This window comes from Acinonyx jubatus, chromosome C1 (assembly GCF_027475565.1).
Source record: "Acinonyx jubatus isolate Ajub_Pintada_27869175 chromosome C1, VMU_Ajub_asm_v1.0, whole genome shotgun sequence".
Lineage (NCBI taxonomy): Eukaryota > Metazoa > Chordata > Mammalia > Carnivora > Felidae > Acinonyx > Acinonyx jubatus.
In genome coordinates this window covers 121,469,113-121,488,837 of record NC_069381.1, presented here as the reverse complement: position 1 = coordinate 121,488,837, position 19,725 = coordinate 121,469,113, and the positions used below count along the sequence as shown (strand labels likewise).

The 19,725-nt window shown below is 44.8% G+C and overlaps 1 long non-coding RNA gene across 1 annotated transcript; it reads left to right on the top strand.

Annotated features, from left to right (window-relative positions):
- Positions 1–11,091: 11,091 nt before the first annotated feature.
- Positions 11,092–16,388, top strand: LOC106974785 (uncharacterized). The gene is made up of 2 exons (XR_008295282.1): positions 11,092–15,580; positions 15,996–16,388. It is a non-coding gene; the product is annotated as an uncharacterized LOC106974785 (long non-coding RNA).
- Positions 16,389–19,725: the final 3,337 nt, after the last annotated feature.

The window sequence follows — 19,725 nt, the reverse complement described above, 5'->3', positions numbered from 1 at the left end:
CAACGTTGAGCATCTTTTACATGCCTGTTGGCCATCTGGATGTCTTCTTTAGAGAAATGTCTATTCATGTTTTCTGCCCATTTATTCACTGGATTATTTGTTTTTCAGGTGTGGAGCTTGGTGAGCTCTTTATAGATTTTGGATACTAGCCCGTTGTCCGATATGTCATTTGCAAATATCTTTTCCCATTTCGTCAATTGCCTTTTAGTTTTGTTGATTGTTTCCTTTGCTGTGCAGAAGCTTTCTTATCTTCATGAGGTCCCAATAGTTCATTTTTGCTTTTAATTCCCTTGCCCTTGGGGATATGTCAAGTAAGAAATTGCTGCAGGTGAGGTCAGAGAGGTTTTTTCCTACTTTCTCCTCTAGGGTTTTGATGGTTTCCTGTCTCAACATTCAGGTCCTTTATCCATTTTGAGTTTGTTTTTGTGAATGGTGTAAGAAAGTGGTCTAGTTTTATCCTTCTGCATGTTGCTGTCCAGTTCTCCCAGCACCATTTGTTAAAGAGACTGTCTTTTTTCCATTGGATATTCTTTCCTGTTTTGTCAAAGATTAGTTGGCCATCCGTTTGTGGGTCTAGTTCTGGGGTTTCTATTCTATTCCATTGTTCTATGTGTCTGTTTTTGTGCCAATACCATGCTGTCTTGATGATGACAGCTTTGTAGTAGAGGCTAAAGTCTGGGATTGTGATGCCTCCTGCTTTGGTCTTCTTCTTCAAAATCACTTTGGTTATTCGGGGTCTTTTGTGGTTCCATACAAATTTTAGAATTGCTTGTTCTAGTTTCGAGAAGAATGCTGGTGCAATTTTGATTGGGATGGCATTGAATGTGTAGATAGCTTTGGGTAGTATTGACATTTTGACAATATTTATTCTTCCGATCCATGAGCAGGGAATGTCTTTCCATTTCTTTGTATCTTCTTCAATTTCCTTCATAAGCTTTCTATAGTTTTGAGCTTACAGATCTTTTACATCTTTGGTTAGATTTATTCCTAGGTATTTTATGCTTCTTGGTGCAATTGTGAATGGGATCAGTTTCTTTATTTGTCTTTCTGTTGCTTCATTGTTAGTGTATAAGAATGCAACTGATTTCTGTACATTGATTTTGTATCCTGCCACTTTGCTGAATTCATGTATCAGTTCTAGCAGACTTTTGGTGGAGTCTATTGGATTTTCCATGTATAATATGTCATCTGCAAAAAGTGAAAGCTTAACTTCTAAATATTTTACTTCTTTTATTTATTTATTTTTTAAGTCTTTCCCTGTCTCTCCTCTTTTTTTAAAAGCATCTCCTCCTTCCCCATGTTGCTTTCAAGGGCATTATGAGTTTTCTCCATTTAAAGCCAGATAATCTCTCACTAGAGGCAAGAATCCACCAAGTATTCAGTGATGAATCTTCATGGGATAGAGGACAGAAAGGCGACACAAAAACACATAGGTTAATATTCCAACAAACTAGCCTGCCACCTAGTCATCCCCAGAAGAGGCGATGAGGGTCTGAGTTTGAGCGGAACATGGAAACAGGATGGAGAAAGCTGGTGTGGAGGCAGCATCCATGGAGATTGGTACCTCATGAGACCTGGAAGGACAGGGCTGAGCAGTTTAGCCTGGGTGACCAACATGACCGGTTTGAGGATAAGGATGGGTGTTGGTGCCAATAGCAGAGATAGGAGTAGAACAGGTCTAGGATGGAAAATGGTGAGTTAGTTTGGTACCTGTTGATTTTGAAGAGGATATGGAAGATAACAATGGAACTGCCCAGGAGGTGGGTGAAAGTAGAGATCTCTAGCTCAATAGCACCTTCAGGACTGAATGTGAATGAAGATCAAGGAGGTGAGTGTTGAAATCTGAACCAGGAAAGTTTAAGGAGATAAATAGCAAGAACAGAGCTTTAGAGGATGCCATGCAGAGGGCTCAAGGAAGAGGAGTCAAAGGGAGAAGGAGTCATGGCAAAGGTATTAGGGCGAGAATGTAGGGAAATGGAGGGTCTTGGGAACCAGGAGAACAAAGGAGAGGGAAATAGCTGGCAGAGATGCCAAAGCTGTAGATAGCTGACCAATATGAAGACAGCATTATTGGTCATTAAATTTCCCAACGGGAAGCTCACTGCTGGCTTTTGAAGGATCACCTTAAGAAGAAAAATGGAGCGCCTGGGTGGCTCAATCAGTTAAGTGTCTGACTTAGGCTCAGGTCGTGATCTCACTGTTCATGAGTTCGAGCCCCATGTTGGGCTCACTGCTGTAAGTGAAGAGCCTGCTTCAGATCCTCTGTTTCCCGCTCCCTCTGCCCCTGCACCACCACCCCCCCATCTCAAAAGTAAACATTTCTAAAAAGAGAAATAGGGGTTGAAGCAGGTTGCAAGGATCTGCGGAGTAAGAGTGGGTACTGAGAGAGACAATAATTATAAATAGTTTTTTTCAAGAAATGTGTACTCAGAAGAGTAACAAGGAGCTCAGAGGTAGGAGGGGGCTGGGAGTAAAGGCTGGAAAACAGGACACATGGTTTATTTCTCTGGGAAGCATTGAGCATGCCCATGGCCTGGGCAAAGGAGGCAGGAGAGAGTGTGTCTAACTTAGCTTCCTGGAAGGGGTAAGAGACGATGGGGTGGGAAGTGCCAAGGAGCGGGTGAGCTGTGAAGAGTGATGGGTCAGTCCTCTTTCCCAAAAGCAGTAGAGGAGAGGATGGGTGAGACCTTCCTGGGTGAGGATGGGGCATCCCAGCTGTGGTGGCTTCTCAGCATGGCATGCTCTTTAAGAATTTTCTGTTCTATTTACTCTCTGTAAGTGAAGTTTATAAAATGTCTTCTTTGGGGTTCAGGAGGTTGGATTTCAAAGCAGTGCATATAGAGGAGACCTCTTCCTTCCAACTGTTCAAGGCTAGATGGTAGAGATCACTCTCCCAAGAGACAATCTGTAGTCTCTATTGTATTGTGGCAGGTGGTAGCAAACTCTAGGTTAGGAACCCAACTGTGATGTATTAGCAAGAGACACTGGGCAAACGTCCTCTGATCAGATTAATCAGGTACGGAACTACCCAGCATAAACAGTTGAGAGTAGCATTGGCTGGGGAGGCTGGCAAGGCAAACCTGGGACATACTCAGAAGCACTGCTTACTTGCCTTCCTAGAATCCTATCTGCAGCACAACAGGGGCTCCCAGAAGATTGGATGAACTTCACTGTGAGTATACATTTTGTTGATACTGTGAGCATACAGTTTGTTCAGGCTAGGATGACTCTGTAACTCCTTGGGTGCACATCAGGTGGGGGTACAGTGAGACCTTTATACTTGAGTGCCAGGATCCTGGTTGCGTGCTGGAGGGTTGAAGTTGCTAGAAATCTGGCTATGTCTCTAAAAGGATGCTATGTTTTTTGAAACCCCTAGCAAGTGTTCTCAGTATGGGTACTGTAAAAGGCCCAAAGATACACAGGTTGAAATACATAAATATGTTTGTTGACCTTCTAGGTGGAGGACACTGGTCCAAGTTGCTGCACTCATTCATATTGTACTGGCTTCTTTATCTGGGATCACAGATTTATCACTGATCCCTCGAGAAGAAAAAAAAAAAAAAGGCACCTCCCACCTCCCTTCCCACACCTGTGGATCCTAAGACTTTTTTCAGTTCCTTCTCTTACTGTGGCCTAAGCTCAAACTACTTGTGGTTGGTGTTATAGGTGTTAACAGACAAAAGAATAAACAACGTATGTAGGAGGCTATCTTTCGGGAAGATTTCTGTCTTCAAGGACACTAATTTTTCCAAATGTTTGGAAATCAATTCCTAAATTCTATCAGTGCATAGTGAGTGAGGGTAGTTCGGAAAGTGGAGGCCATATACAGTTCGTCTCTTTCCAGCTCCCACCTTCCTTCTCTCCTCCCCTGGCCCCGCCCCCAACCACGCCCCTGGGCTTCTTTGCATGTAAACTCTGTCTGCCTGGAGATGGATGTGGCACAGAGCTAAGCCCCTGTAAGATGTGCTCCAGGCCTCGGGAAACACATACTCTATGACAGATGGCGGCAAATTAAGCTGGCAATTGAAAAAGCCAGAGCGTTTCCAGGACCTCTGTTAGAGGAGTGATTCCAGAGGGGGAGAGGCAGAGAAGACAAATTGCTGGAAAGTGGCCAGAACCATTTGGTGCTCGACATTAATTTGGTCAGTAAACAATTCCGGAACACCTAGATAGAAGAAGCTATTCTGGATTCCATAGGCACACACGAAGATCGGAGAGACCAACATTTCGTCCTGTATTTGGGAAGATGGACAGCACATGGAGAGGTGCATGGACAATTCTAGGCTGGCAGAAGTCTGAACAAGGGCTTGTATAAGGGTGAGCTGAACATTATAGCCACCACACAATCATATGCTATTGAAAGTTGTTAAGTCAGGCCTGGATGCTGTGAAGAGGGTGGGAGAAACAAAATTCTGGCGCTGGGAGGGACACCAGGCCCTCAATTTAAAGATGGCAAAACTGGGGCGCCTGGGTGGCTCAGTCAGTTAAGCGTCCAACTTCGGCTCAGGTCATGATTGCATGGTCCGTGGGTTTGATCCCCGCATTGGGCTCTGTGCTGACAGCTCACAGCCTGGAGCCTGCTTCGAGTCTGTGTCTCCCTCTCTCTCTGCCCATCCCCCACTCAAGCTCTGTCTCTCTCTCTCTCTCAAAATAAACATGAAAAAAAATTAAAGATGATAAAACTGAAGCTCCTCTGCAAGATGAAGTGGTTTATTCAAGGTCGGGGTCACTCAGTTATTTGGAACTCAGTGATTAATAGTGCTACTCTTAGTAGTACTAGTAATACAACTAACAGTAGTACTAATACTGTTATGTACTAATAATAGTACTGACATGGTTATTATGTGCCAGCCACTAATCTAGGTGCTTTAGGTGTATTAACTAATCTAACACAGCAGGTTATGCTATTTTCACATCCTAAATAGTATTTTCATATATAGAAAAACTGAGGCAGAAGGGTACAGGTACCTTGCCCAAAGTCCAGCCAGTAAGTGATGGAACTGAGACTCACACCCTGCAGTCAGGCTCCAGTTCTTGTGCTCTTAATTGCTGAGATCCTCATGGCCCCTCAGGTCTATGACTCCTGGTCCAGCGCTCCTTGTCCTTGGACTGGGCATGTCAGTGAGGTGAGGTGACACTGAATGAGGGAGTGACATGACAAAAGTGATGTTTAAGGATGACCAGTGTGGCTTCAATAGCCAGGGTAGACTAGAGAAGAAATAGAGATGGGAGAGCAGGTAGAAGATTGTCTAAATACAGTTGTGATGAATGTTTGGACCATGACAGGAATAGAGAAGCTTACATTAGACAGGAATGATTGGCTAGCAGTCATTTACCCCATAGTATAAATCAGTCTGTCCTGTTTCTTACCCTAGAAAACAAAACTCTGACTGCAGAAGAAAGGAATAGAGAGAGGCTACAGTGAAGGGAAGGGGCAAAGGAACAAAAGTGAAAATAGAACAGATACTGATGACTTCACAGTATTCCTCACAGAGGTCCTGGCCTTTGGGGATGGTTTTAACTTACTTCAGGTAACTGCCAATGTCCATTGCTTCTAAATGTTAAGAACGAAGACAACAAAAATGATGCCATCTCTTAGTGGGAATGAGACTTTAACAAGTAGGTAAAGATTGTATTAGGAGCCCAGCCTATTTTTTACAGATTGGGGATTCCCTTAGGGAAAGACTTGTCTCACCACTGCTAGGGGGCTGGTCAGCAGACATTCAGCTGCAGAGAGCCTCCTTGTCCAAGGCTCTGGCCTTTGCTAGGCAACCCACGTCCAGTGACTGACCAATGCAAGGATATAAAGACCAGGACAGAATCTCAGAGGAAGGGGCCATAAGAAGCTGGGGAGAGGACCCCATAAAGGGTCACTGACTGTGTGAATGTGTTCATGGAATGAGGTATGACTAGATTTCTCAAGATACAGCCCTCATAGATAAATTTCCACGATAAAGGGAAGCAAGAACTATACTTTGAAAAGAAGAGAACAGAAAATAAATAGCTGTTTGGAATAATGGTAAACTGGACGGAGAAGTCCGGAAAACAGAGGAGACTCTTCTAGATGCTTCTGATTGGTTCTAAGAATACTGTGTGTATGTGGAGTCAAACGTTTAGGAAACCGGCCCATATTTGAATGTGAAGGTCTCATTCCGTCTCGGAGTAATATTGCCATTGGCATGCTCCACACAAGCTGCCCTCAGATGCTCCTTTTCAAACGCAGGACGTGAGCAGTTTCCCAAATATCCACCAGATGGTACCTTCCTACCAGAAATTAGGTTGCAGGTTGTGGAAATCCGCGTTGTTTTCCCACCCTGCCGACAAGCCGCAGAATCAGATGCCTGCCCCTGGATGCCACGAGAGGAACAGAAGCTGATAGGAACAAATCTCGGGGTGGGAGCCGTATAGGGTGGGGGTGGGGGCGGTTACCTTGTTCTTATTTTCAAGAATATGGGGCAGAACTCGAGGCGTCCTTTTTGGTGGTGGGGAGAGCCACGTGCAGGTATGTGGAATCAAGTCATAGAGAAGTCTCTGGGGGAGCAAAGGACTGTGAGTTTAGCCCCTGAGTGGGCCTGGTCGTAAAAGTCCTCAAAGATGCCTTTGTGCTGTCACTCTGGAGTCAAAGCGCTGCTGGTGCTTTGAAATGGTAACCAGTTGCCCGGAAAAGAAAGCCTTTGTTGGAGAGACTTCCTTATTGTTCAACAGTTTGGGTTCCAAGGCCTGAGCTGTGGTCTCCCCAGGTTGCTCAGCGTCCTTGGACGGAGAAGGCACCTGATGTTTACTGCGGAGCCACCACTGTCTCCTGGGTTCTCTGCTACTTTCCTGCTCTTAGCACTGAAAGTAAGGCGCACTGGGGTTGGGGATCCTGGCTGACTGGACTGCACACACCAGAGGGCGAGGCCAGACCTTTATACACTCAGTGAGCTGGGTGCTTCGGGGAAGTGCAGTTCTACTTTCAAATAATGAATCATTTTGTTGCTGATGTTTTCTTACCAGATTCCCTTATCCCTTTAGCCAGTGAGACTTACATCAGCAAAGGCAAAGTTCTGTTAGAAAGGGGTCTTCTCTTGGTTTCTGAGGAGGTTGGGAAGTTTAGGCCTTAGCCAATAGATTTGGGAGAAGATGTGGTAAATAAGTACAGTTTTCCCAGGTTGCGGAGAGAGGAGACAGTGGCTGCGGTGACGAGAGATTGGGCCTCTGAGCAGGGAGACACATTTACTCTCATCTCCCTTCTGCCAAACTCCCCAAGGGTAAGGAGGGCTTGTGTGCACTCAGGGTGAGGGCCCTGAGGCCCCTTGGCTGGGGTAGAGCACAGGGGGGTTGTAAAGACCTCAGGGAAGAGAGGGTTGTATCCTGGCCCCAGAGCAGAGGGCCAGAGAGTTCCGGGGGCCTCGGAGAGGCACAGGGCCAGCAGGGGAAATCCGTGGGCTTGCAGTCACCTCTCAGGGAGTGCACGGAGGTGCCTCAGCGACAAAGAGGCATGGAAGGATTCTGTCCTAGAGCCTCAGGAAGGAGTCTAGCCCAGCTGACACCTCAGCTTCAGACCTGCGGCCTCCACAACTGTGGCAGGATAAACATCTGTCATTTTAAGCCCCCCAGTTTGTAGCGCTTTGCTTTGGCAGCCCCAGCCAGCTATCCCGAAGGCAGCGAGGATGAAGGAGAGGCAGTTAGCGTGGTCCCCCCTGCCGAGCAGGGAAGGGGAGAGGTGCTGTAGATGCTGGGCACAGAAACTGCCGCTGAGCGCGGGTGGGCCCGCCGGGGCCGGGACATGTAGAGTGGGAGCCCGGACTGCGGGAGATGACATTTCCAACATCAGGAAAAATGAGGCTTGCGACAGAAACTGGGTAAGGTAAAAGTAACCATTACTATTAAACTTTTCTTACTGCTTGGCTTTGTGTGCTAAAATTGGCTGCTCAAGTCACTGAGTCCCAAGGCCACAGAGGGTTCTGTTATGGCCGTGGGGTTGAAGCCACCCTGCCTGCCTAAGCCTTCCTGTCATTCATTAGTGTTCGTTTTCCCTGGCTGACATTATGGCCAAACTGGACCAGGCCCCGTGCTCCAAGCACAGCCCTGTACTTCCTACCCAGGCCCTTGGATCACTCTGTGCCTTTGCTGTTTCCCGTCTAAGTCGTACCTGTTATTTTAGGCCCAGCGCAGGAAGGCTTTCCAAGTCTCCCAAACACGTCGTCATCTCCTTTTCAACTCTGGCATTTGTTTTGAAGTATTCTTTTTAAAGTTTATTTACTTATTTTGAGAGAGAGAGAGAAAGAGCATGAGTGGGGAAGGTGCAGAGAAGGAGAGAGAGAGAGATAGAGAGAGAACCCCAAGCAGTCTCCATGCTGTCAGCGCAGAGCCCGACCCCAGGCTCAAACCCACAAACTGTGAGATCACGACCTGAGTGGAGATCAAGAGTCGGATGCTTTACCGACTAAGCCACCCAGGCGCCGCTGTTTTGTTCTTTCTGATGTGTCTCATACTCATTGTGTCTCATACTTCTTTGTATCCCCGTAACACGAGCATAATCAGCCCCTGCCGTGGCAGGTCTCAGCGCAGGCTCGCTGGTTTGTTTGGTACAATCATTGCTAAAAATGCTACTGTATCCCACAATGCACTATGGGCAGTACATCTTGGTTTGTGACTGAAGCGCCCTTTATGAGTTGGGGCATTGTCTCTTGCCTGGGCTGCACTGGTCCAACGGACAGAGGGCTCTGTCATCAGGACCGTTAGTGCTTACTGATGGGTGTGACTGAAACGATTTTCCAAAAAGGTGAAGGAAGAATAAGCACTGGGGCCACTCTGTCCGAGGAACTGGTCTACCTGCATTGGGGTGGCTCTTGTAGCCGCTCCAATAAAGCAGAGTGGGATCTGCAAGTCCCTTGGGTGGCCTGATTTTTATCACCACGCTGACTGCCTTATCCTCTTCTCGTATCTCCCCCTGCAGCCAAAAACACCTGCATTCTGGAATCAGAGATAAGACATGTGAGGCAAGTTTTCTGGGAGGGAAAAGGAGTGATTTAAATTCTCACTGATGTCTAAGCTGCTGATACATTCTGTCCCCAAAACAGGTTTCAACTTAGAGGAGGAGGCTGGACAGGGAGAGAGCAGGAGGGCGCTGAGCTGGCCCATTGACCACAAAGGAAAGAGCAATGGGTGGCAGGAAAGAAGGCCTGGGGGACCCAAAGGTGCAGTTTATCTGCTGCTCCCCTATTTTTGTCATGGGCCCCATCTGATTCTGACATTCAACACTAAGGGATCTCCTAATCGTTGATTGCACAAACCTAAACAGTCATTTACTGCAAGCATTCTGGAACACCAGAAGGTTGCCGTTATTTATTTGGTTAAATAAGAATGTAAAACATAGCCAAATAGAACAAAAATCCTACCACATAAAAGAAAGGATGTTTTAATGGTAAAAAATTGGGAAAGAAAATCTCAGATAAAGGACAGCACTTTAAATGGATGAACATAGATTTATAGGAAAAAATGTCTATTTCCTTTTTCTGTGGGCCCAAGAAAATGCTGGCAGAGCCTGGGCTCTCCCCTACCACCTGGTTTATGGGAATCACATCCACCGGGATTCTGAACTCCCACCACAGTTTCTAGTTCATGACCCTGTGCTTCCCCCTGGTGGCCAAAAGGAGTTGCTGTAGCAGCTAAAGAGGGTCTCAAAATATTGGGCCTCCTAGCATCTATGTTTATTTAACACCCACCATGTGCTAAGGGTGAGGACACATAGAAATGAGGGATCTCTTGCTATCAAGGAGCTTTCCTATAACACTGATGCGTCAAACAAAAGGTAGCAAACATGTTTGGGTTTTGGCTTTGAAATCAACTCACAACCACCATTCCCCTGCCTGTCAGAGGCCCAGGCGGGCCACTGACATCAGCATTATGGAATGCAGGTAGTCTCTCAGCGTTAGAGCAGGCCTGTGACTTGGGTCCAGGTGCCACCTAGAGCTTTATCTCCAGCCTTGCCCTGAGCCGGGGCTTGTGGGGACTGATGAAGCTGGTAGGTGGTGGCGTAGAGCAGACCTGGCCCTACCGATTCCCCACAGGGTGTTTCTGCTTTCAGCTCTTCCTACTTACTTGGCCACCCCTCGGTCAGGCAGGCCTGCTTTTGCATGAAGTCCTTCCATGCCTACCCTAAATCCACAATGACCTCTATGACCTCAAGACTACTGTCTACCATCATTTTCTCTTACTTTATTTTTCAAGTAGGTAAGAAATTCCCTGATGGTTGAGGCTCTGTTTTAACAGTTTTCTATCCATCTCCCCTTCTCATATTACCTCCAGAAGCTCTCAGTTTTCTCTCTTATTATGCAGAGAAGCTGCCTACTCCTTTCACATATTAGGGCTATGCTTAGGCCTCATCAAAATATTTTCTTATGAAAAATGGGAAGTAGTTAAGTCAGTTTAGGCTAAGTTATTTGGCTGCAACAAACAAGCCGCAAGTCCACATGGCCTAGAATAACAAAGGTTTAATTCTTCCTAATGCTACATGGCCCATGGGGATCGCTTTGGGGGGTGGGGTTGCCAGAAGTAGGAAGGAAAACTTCAAGACACCCTCAAATACTCAATAATTTTATTTTTAGCATACATATGCCCCCCAAAATGCATACTAAAATTATGATTCTTATTATTTTCTGAACTTCAAATTTAGTTGGAAATCCTATAATTTATCTGGCGTCTGCTTTACGACCTCATTCTGGACCCAGATTAATGGTGCCTCTACTATCTTTTTTTTTTTTTTTTAACGTTTATTTATTTTTGGGACAGAGAGAGACAGAGCATGAACGGGGGAGGGGCAGAGAGAGAGGGAGACACAGAATCGGAAGCAGGCTCCAGGCTCTGAGCTGTCAGCACAGAGCCCAACGCGGGGCTCGAACTCACGGACCGCGAGATTGTGACCTGGCTGAAGTTGGACGCTTAACCGACTGCGCCACCCAGGCGCCCCATCTACTATCTTAAACATCACAGAAAGAAAGGGGACGTGGCCATTTACACACTGGCTCTCAAAGTTTTCTTTTGGAATATACAAACATTTCCAGTGACATTATTATTATTATTATTATTATTACTATTTGTCAAAGTGAGTCATTTTGTCTTTCCCAACCTCAAAGGGGTGAGGAAGGGCAATCCTGTTATGTGCACAGAATGAGAGAACTCCAGGCTATTTGTGAAAAGTTCAAATCCCTGCCCTAGTTACGTATTCTGGTAAGAGCTACTAAGAAAATACTACATTCTCCATCTCATTACGATAAATTATATCAACTGTAATATTTATCCTTGTGATTTCTATCTAATGGCTTCCTATTGATTTCTAGTAACCAGAGAAAGCTTTTCTTACCCATTTAAATATGGGGAGATAACTAAATGCTCCCTGTCAACTTTTCTTCTCTGCATTAAACCCCTTCCCATGCACCCCCTCCCCTACTTTCTTCCTATGATGTAACTTCCAACCCTTTACCATCTGGTCACTATCTACTTGGTTATATCTGACTGTTATGTGAATGTGATGGGGAAAAAAAAATAGAAAAGGGGGTTTCTTTTAGGGATAAGTCAAAGATGACTGTTTGTGTAACCCTTTATTTTTGTTCACTGGCACCACCTACAAAAGAGCAGCAGTTTTTCAACCTTTGGCAACAACAGAATCACCTGCAGAAACAAAGTGGTGAGGTCCAGGCTTCTCCACCAGCGACTTTGATTCAACTGGCTTTGCCTGGGCCTGGGTATCTGTACTGTTTTGCAGTTTTGTTATCTATAGCTACATAACAAACCAACCCCAAATTGAGGAGCTTAAAGCAAAAATAGTCATTTTACCATTATCTTTCCTGGTCCTGGAGGCCGACTAGAATCAAATATATAAAAAACAAATGAACATTTTAAGAGAATTTTATGGGCAAACAAAAGCCACCAGCTTGGAGTAAAAGAGACTGAACCCATTTGGTATTTAAAGCAAACTTTGGCTCCCCCAATATTTTATAGGTAGGGGGGAGGCTGAGGGCTCTGCTTAGCACCCAAGGAGACCATATTCCTTTTTAGATTAGGCAAAGGAGGACTGTGAAAAAGTGGACCTCTCAGTGGGCAGAACCAAGGACCACGGAGAAGAGTGGACTGGGAGTTTCTGTTGGGGAAAAGAATCGGGGTGCTAAATGTGCCCCACCCTTAGGACAAGGGGCTGCTCACCATACCTGCCCAGTGGGTCTTCAGATTTACTGGGGGGGGGGGGGTCAGTGACTGGTAAATGACTTCCCATGCATCCACTTCCCAATGGGAGTGTTAATTGTGTCCCTGTCCCTAACTGAATATTGAGTTTGTGTGTGGGAGCAAGTGACTTAATTTTTCAGGTGTCCCCCATCTAAAGGAGGCAGGCACATCCAAACCTTCTATAGCGGTGCTTGTGCCTTATGCACCAGTCCTGGACTTTGAGCTCAGAGCAGCACCTGCAGGGGAATTGGGGGTTGTCTCCCTTGGGGAGGGATAAGTGTCCTCTTAGATGGGCAGGGTAGGGAAATGCGTGTTTGGTGTGCAGAGTACAGACTATGGTGGATTATGTTAATATTTACCAAATATTGTGGCACCTTTCTCTGCAGGGCCTCTCCCTGTGGTGGGAGGGCTCTACATCCTGGTCCTTTTGTGTTCAGTGTTACATTTGACTTGCTTTGACCAATGACATGTGAGTGTCAGAGGTGACAGGAGCCACTTTTGAGCAGAAGGGTTAAGAATCATGGTGTTCACCTTTCCCTCTGCTATGACACCTGACAATGTTCCAGATAGAAGCTGCTTTCCCATTAGCTGTGCTGGAATAAAGATGGCACAGAACAAAGCCACAGCCAGCCCATAACGAATGCAGCATATGAAAAATTAAACTTATGTTGTAAGACCCTGGATGATAATATTAATGGAGAGGGCTTGGCACCCTGACAGCCCTGAGGAGCCTTGGGTCCCTCTTGCATGATGGCTACCAGCAGCAAAGGGACATAGCCTTTCAACTGCCCAATTTTCTTGTCCTCTCTGAGGAAGACTCATTCCCTTCACATTGATGCCTGCCATCAACAGTAGGTGATAGAGAGCCTCCTGGAGAGTGCCAGTCTCCAGAGAGCCTCCTGTTGACAGTTTTCATCTCTGTAGAGCAGAGAATGTGGGAAGATCTTTGGTATTCTAGGTTCTGGGCTAATGAAAGCTTGCTGGACATAGTCAGGTATTTCAAGATGGTGGCCATTCAGAGGGTCCTTTTGTCCTTACTTGCTGGGGTTTTCTGTTGCCCTGGTGACATCTCAGTCTTGGCTTTCTCATTACATGATGAAGACATTGGTGGTGACAATGGAAAGGATGAGAAGATGAAAGAGGTCATACCATACCTGGTTCTATGCAGCAGAACTGAGGCTCAATATTGAGGTAAATTCAAGATACTTGTCTCCTGAAATCTGGACCAGCCTTAATCATCCAATAGAACCAGCAGACCAATAGAATGTGGCCAAAACAACAGTGCCTGCCTTTCAAAGCTATGTCGGAAGAAGCCTTGCAGCTCCTGCATTGGTCTCTTAGAAAACTCCCTCAAGACTCCAACTTACTGTGTAAGAATTGTGGTTACCCTGAGACCACCATGCTGTCATAGTTGCATTCAAGTGCTCCAGTTGATAGTCCAGCTGAGCTGAGCCTTCCAGCCATTCTTGCCAAGGCCCCCAAAATATGAGTGAAACTGTCTTAGACTCTCAGTCCAGTATCCTCACCATCCGAATATCACAGATTGACTTCAGTTAATGCCATGTGGAACTGAAAGGTCCTCCAGCTAAATTTGGCCTGAATTCCAGACCCACAAAGTCATGAGATATAATAAAATGGTGTTATCTTAAGACATGAAAATAATGGAACATGCACATATGCACTTAATACTCAGTCCTGGGTGCCTGGTTTTCCTTTTTTCTTAACATGGCTCCTTCTTATTGCATGCCTGGCTGCTCTAACCAGATTTCATGAGTTGGGAGGTATTAGCCTGGGACCTCCACCTTCAACAAGGATGGTCCAGTTAAACTCTTCATTCAAACAGGGTTTGGCATATGCTGAGGGTCCAATTTTGTTCTCAGCTCAAGTCCAACAAGTAATCAATCTAGTGCTTAGTGAGGACCTCCATAGGGAGAGAACTATGCTGGATGGTTAGGTAAGAGGTCTTGCTACATAAGGTAAAACAGCTCACTACGGTTTAACACTCACATGCTTAATTAATTGTGTTTCTTACAGTTAACATTGTGAGGTAGGCATTATTTTATAACATAAACAAGTGAACTGAGGTCAGGCTGTACAACAGTAAGCTCCAGAAATGAGTTTTGGACACCTAGCAGGCTTATCCACAAACCAGGCTACCTTGGATGTTAAAGCCTTAAGAGACAGATGCAAACCTTCATTTTACAAATGAGAAGCTTGAGGACCAGGAAGATGGAGTAGTATTGCAGCTGTGTTCTATCACTAATGGGGAATTCTCTAGCCAATACAACTCCATCCTGGCCCTAAAGGGTCTCTAGAGTATAGGCTAAAACCATGTTGAGGAAGTGTTTTTAGAACTGTTGCTTTAGAGACGGAGGTAGAAGAGATGATGTCTGTACTGCCCTGTCTTATATATTCCCAGAGAATGCAAGCCTCTGGTTAGCCTCCTGTTTAGCTCCTGGTTGAGATGTGGGGGCTTTAAGGTGCCTGATGAACAGTTTGCAGGCCCAAAGCGCTGGATTCGTAGTATGAGCTTTTCTCTAGAGAAAGCATCCCCGCATGAAACCATCCATCCCTGTGGTCTGGGATAAGTCACAGAGATAGTTACATTTTTGCTTTAGAGCATGGAAAAACCAAGAAATAATAAGTCAGTGGGCCTGTTTGTGAATTGGAAGTTACTCAAAAGACCATTCCTGGCTTGTCCTGGATCTCTTGGTTTGCTGGGATGGCAAGATCCAAGCCAGTATCCATCAGCCACAGTGGGAACTGTGAAGAGGCTAGTGGGGCACACGAAATTTTTACAAAGAGAACAGGGACCCAGAGTAACTTGGATAAGGAGAAGTCCACAAATGGGGTGCGTAACTCTAAGTTGAAGTCTCTCTGGAGATTAAGTATTTATGAAGCACTTTGTACCCACAAAGTGAATTTCAATAATTTATTATCTAAACTCACAATATCACAATAACATGTAAGTATTTGTGTTATGGCTAATGACCCTAACTTGAACTATTGCCTGTAAGACAGGGGATATTTTCATGCACTTGGGACCTGTTTTTAATGCCATTGTGAAGCAAGATCAGGATTTTTTTAGCTCATACCTGAGTCTTGATCCAGACCCATCATTACCATGCAAGCCGATAGTTCTCACCCATGGCACTTCTGTGCTGGCTCCCCTGTTGTCAGTCAGCAGCGAAAGGTGAATTTTTTCATATGAATCCCTGACAACTCTTTCCTCTTTATTCCACAGCGCTGTGATTTGCCTTTGTGCAGCCCTTTGTGTTGTGAGATGACCAGATGACATATTCGTATATTGATGATTTTGAATGTGTGCATGGCTGAGAAGATCATACCAATTAATTTTCATGCAGAAGTCAAGGTGAGAACTGCTTTGGATTGTGGCAGTTGAAACTGAAAAACTAGGGGCTGATTATGGCTTTTTCTGAAATCACCAAGAAGCCTCCAAGAAGCAATAGTTATATCTTATTTCTCATCTGACTCTTCAAATGACCCCATTCACAAAAGGGCTTCTCTACTTAATCTACCCTATCTCTCCAATTGTCTAAAATCCTACTTCACTTTTTAGCTAGAATTATGGGCCACAGGCTCTAAAAGGAATTTTGTAGACCATTTGGTCCATCTTATTTTACTGATGAGGAAAAACCAAGATTCTAGGACGAAGACTAGCATCCATGTATTCCAAGTCTGCCTTCCATACCCTGTTTCAGAATCATGTGATGTTTAATGTTCCTAAATGGAATGCTTTTTACCTTGGGCTTTTCTATATCCCCCAGCATGCCTTGCACAGGGCTCATCCATAGCCAATCAGCCGTTGACTGTTAATGGCCACCTGGAGTGCTGTGCTGAGGATCAGATCTTCTCATGGCTGGCCCTGTCTCATTGGTCAAGTTTCTCCCAAATGGTGACTGCAGAGAGGACATTAACCACCCTAGCTAAAGTGACATCCCTCCCCCACACTCTAGGCCATACTCTAGCTCCTTTCCTTGCTTAACTGTCTTTCTAGCACCTCTCATTATCTGAAATGATCTTTCTTTCCTGTGTGTTGTCTCTTCTTCTAGAATGTGAGCTCCAAGAGGACAAGGACTTTGTCTCTCTTATCCACTACGATGTCTCTGTGCTTATTAGAGAGCTGACATGTAGGAAAAAACTCAATAAATAAATAAAAATGTGGAATTGATGGCCCCGTGCTGTAACTGTTAAGTGATATCTGCCATGGCCAATGGATAGACAAGTCACAATGCCAGTGTCAAGCTTTTGTCAACATAGGGTTGGTTGCCACTAGCCAACCAGTCCTGGATGAAAAACTAGTTTCCTCCTGACATTTTCCGCTTGATTCAGCTTGACTAGTCATTAGGTATTCTAGAAACAGGAATTTTCCTTAATCACCAATTAAGAACTTAAAAGGAAAAAGACACGTTTTTCTGCTGTTATCTCCTTTCTCCAAAACTATTATATAGTATCTCGGTGCCTGGGTGGCTCAGTCAGCTAAGTGTCCAATTTTGGCTCAGGTCGTGATCTCATGGTTCATGAGTTCAAGTCCCACATCGGGCTCTCTGCTGTCAGCAGAGCCTGCTTTGGATCCTCTGTCCCCTCTCTCTCTGCCCCTTCCCCTCTTGTGCTGACATGCTGCCTCTCAAAAATAAATAAATATTTAAAAAAAGTCTTCTAGTGTCTTATTCATCACAGAACTTCTACGATATTATACAATTCTTTCCACAGGAAATATTTATTCACTAAGCACTTGTGTTTTTCAGTACCATTTTAAAAGGATTTTGACTTTCCTAAGAATCTTGAAAATCTGCACCACAGTGCACAGTGCACACTGGTGTGACCGATTAAGACTCAAATGTACAAAGCCATGAGCAAAGTTCAGGTAAATACGCCAATTAAACTGTTCTAAAGTAAGGTGAGCAGTATCCATTACCTTAGCCTTGCATATTGGCTGTTCTTATCCATCCTTTCCTGGAAGTCAATATTTGAAATAGGCTAGTAGTGTAAGGCAGAGGAGGCTTGAGAAAGATAAAAAAACACAAAGAGGGATTTAGTGCTTAAATATAGTTACAAATTCATCTCGATTTCTTTTTATCTCTTTTTAAAGAATTGTGGTATATATGGAAACATTTGTAGCAGGTAGAGGTTTTTGGAAATTGGCTCATCTTTAACGCAATCGATACTGTTATTTCGTGTCAAAAGCAGATATGTTTCAGTGCTCTGGTAAATCTTATCTGATTTAATATTCCCTAGGACTCTGGGGTTGTATACCATCTCTACTCTCCTAAATTTGATGGTGTCAATATGACCTGACATTTAATTATTTGCATAGCCTATTTAAAATTAAAATAGCAACAGGCACTGAGTTCTTTTCAAGTTTTAATACACTCTCCCTTTAAAAATATATTTTTCATAAATTACTCTGCTGTCTGGCAGGCCATCACATTCTTCAGTTCCTGTAATAAAAGGGGAATGGTGCTATGTGGGTGTGAAACGTGAAACGTGGAGGAGAACACCATGGTTAAACAAGAGCGGACACTGATCAAGTCCATTAATCAAAGTGCCTTTTAAATCTCTGCAAGTTGAGAACTGTAGCATCCAGGGATTTGATTAAAGAGGAAATATAAAATGGCAGAAGAGGTCCAGGAGCTGCCTGGGCAGGTCACATCTCAGAGCCCCTGATTAACAGGATGTTGTTTCCAGTGGGATTTTTTTCCCCAGGGCCATTTTTTGGAGTTTATTTGCTAAGGCAAGGTGGGTTTATTTGCTAAGGAAATGTGGGTTTATTTGCTAATGAAATGTAGGTTTATTTGCTAAGAAAAACTCCAATGTTTCCTTCTCTTGGTTATTGGAAAATCACCAAATCCATGATACAGGAGCTTGCAAATCTCCTCAGGCCAGTATCTTATGTCTCTCCATCTTTGGATTACCCCAACTCTCCAGATTTCCATGTACCACAAAAAGGTTCCTTACCCTTTTTAAAAAAAAAATAATTTTAGAGAGAGAGAGAGAGAGGGAGAGAAAAAGCAGTGCATGCCAGTGTGTGTGCAAGCTGTTGGGAGGGGAAGAGGGAGAGAGAGAGAGAATCTTAAGGAGGCTCCACGCTCAGTGAGGAACCCGACTCAGGGTTCGATCCCATGACGTGAGCTGAAATCAGGAGTCAGATACTCAACTGACTGAGCCACCCAGGTACCCCCAATTCCCTAACCTTTTTATTCCCCCAAGTCCAATGTTCCATATCCATGGCCGCAAGGATTCCCAAGCACTTTTGAAGCATATTTTAACCCTACAGGTAATGTTTATTATCATTGGTGCCATCTAGTCATTCTTTGATTTGTTTTTAATTTTGTTAGTCAACTCATTCAAAAATATTTATTGAACATTTATGTCTAAGTTCAAAACTACAAGTGTGAAGAAGTCTCTGGGGGTGGTGTGGGGAAGGGACTTTCTTAGGAGGGAAAGGACCTGGGAGGCTGGGAATGGGGAGACCCAGTGGGAATGAATGCATGTGCAAGGATTGGAGGAGACACAGGAAACATGGCTTGCTCCGGAATGGCAAATTTGGCAAGAGTGAGCAAGAATGAGGTGTGGAGGCGTTGGCAGACAAGCAGGAACCAGGTGATAAAGGATCCCTTCCCTAGGGGATAACGGAAGCCACCCCAGGTTGTTCAATGGGTGAAATGTGTTAGATTTACATGTTGGAAAGACCCGTTCCTGGGGCAACATAGACGATAGTTTTGAGTCAGGAGAGATTTGAGTAAGAGAGAAACTAGGAGCTAAGCTTTGATCTGTATGTGAAATGTCTGGAGAAGGAGGGGAGAGGAATGGGAAGAGGCAGTTCAGGACATGCTCTAAAAACCTGCAGGACCAATGTCAGTTAGGACAAATCTTGTGAGAAGGAAGACTTCAACTCAGTCCAAGGCTGCTTTTACCTTGTTTGCTCACCAAACCTTAAGTAAGCAGATGATATGCCATTTGTGATATACTAGTAAGGTCTTCTTGTGCTTCCCTTGCTTCTACAGGGGTCCTGTATTTTGGAGGTTTTGCCAGTCCACTTCAGTGAGGTGTCCACCAGGTCAGGGAGGCCAAGGGCTGTGGCTTTCATGGCCAGCCACATCAGCACCTCGAGCCACTGATAGTTCCACAAAAGATAGGTCACCCCTATCATGTTAAGCTCTGAATTTTGAGTCTTGAGATTCTGGATTGAGCAATTTCCCATTTTCTCTGCCAGTGCTTCAGGGCCTGAACACCTCTTGTGTACCTTATGTCTTTCTATGGGCAGGGGCCACCAAGGCTTATGATACAAAAGAGTTCTTAGCCACTATGGATGAAAGGAGGAGTCTAGACCATATGCTAGTCTTTCAGTGCAGGTAAATGGGTGGAGGGTCTTGCCATACATCTACCACAGGGGTGAACATGGTAGAAGAAGCAGGATTGGAAAATGATAGGCACTTCAGGGCATGTGAGTTTGAACCATTTGTTGGACTCAGAGGAGACTGAGGTCTGGAATTG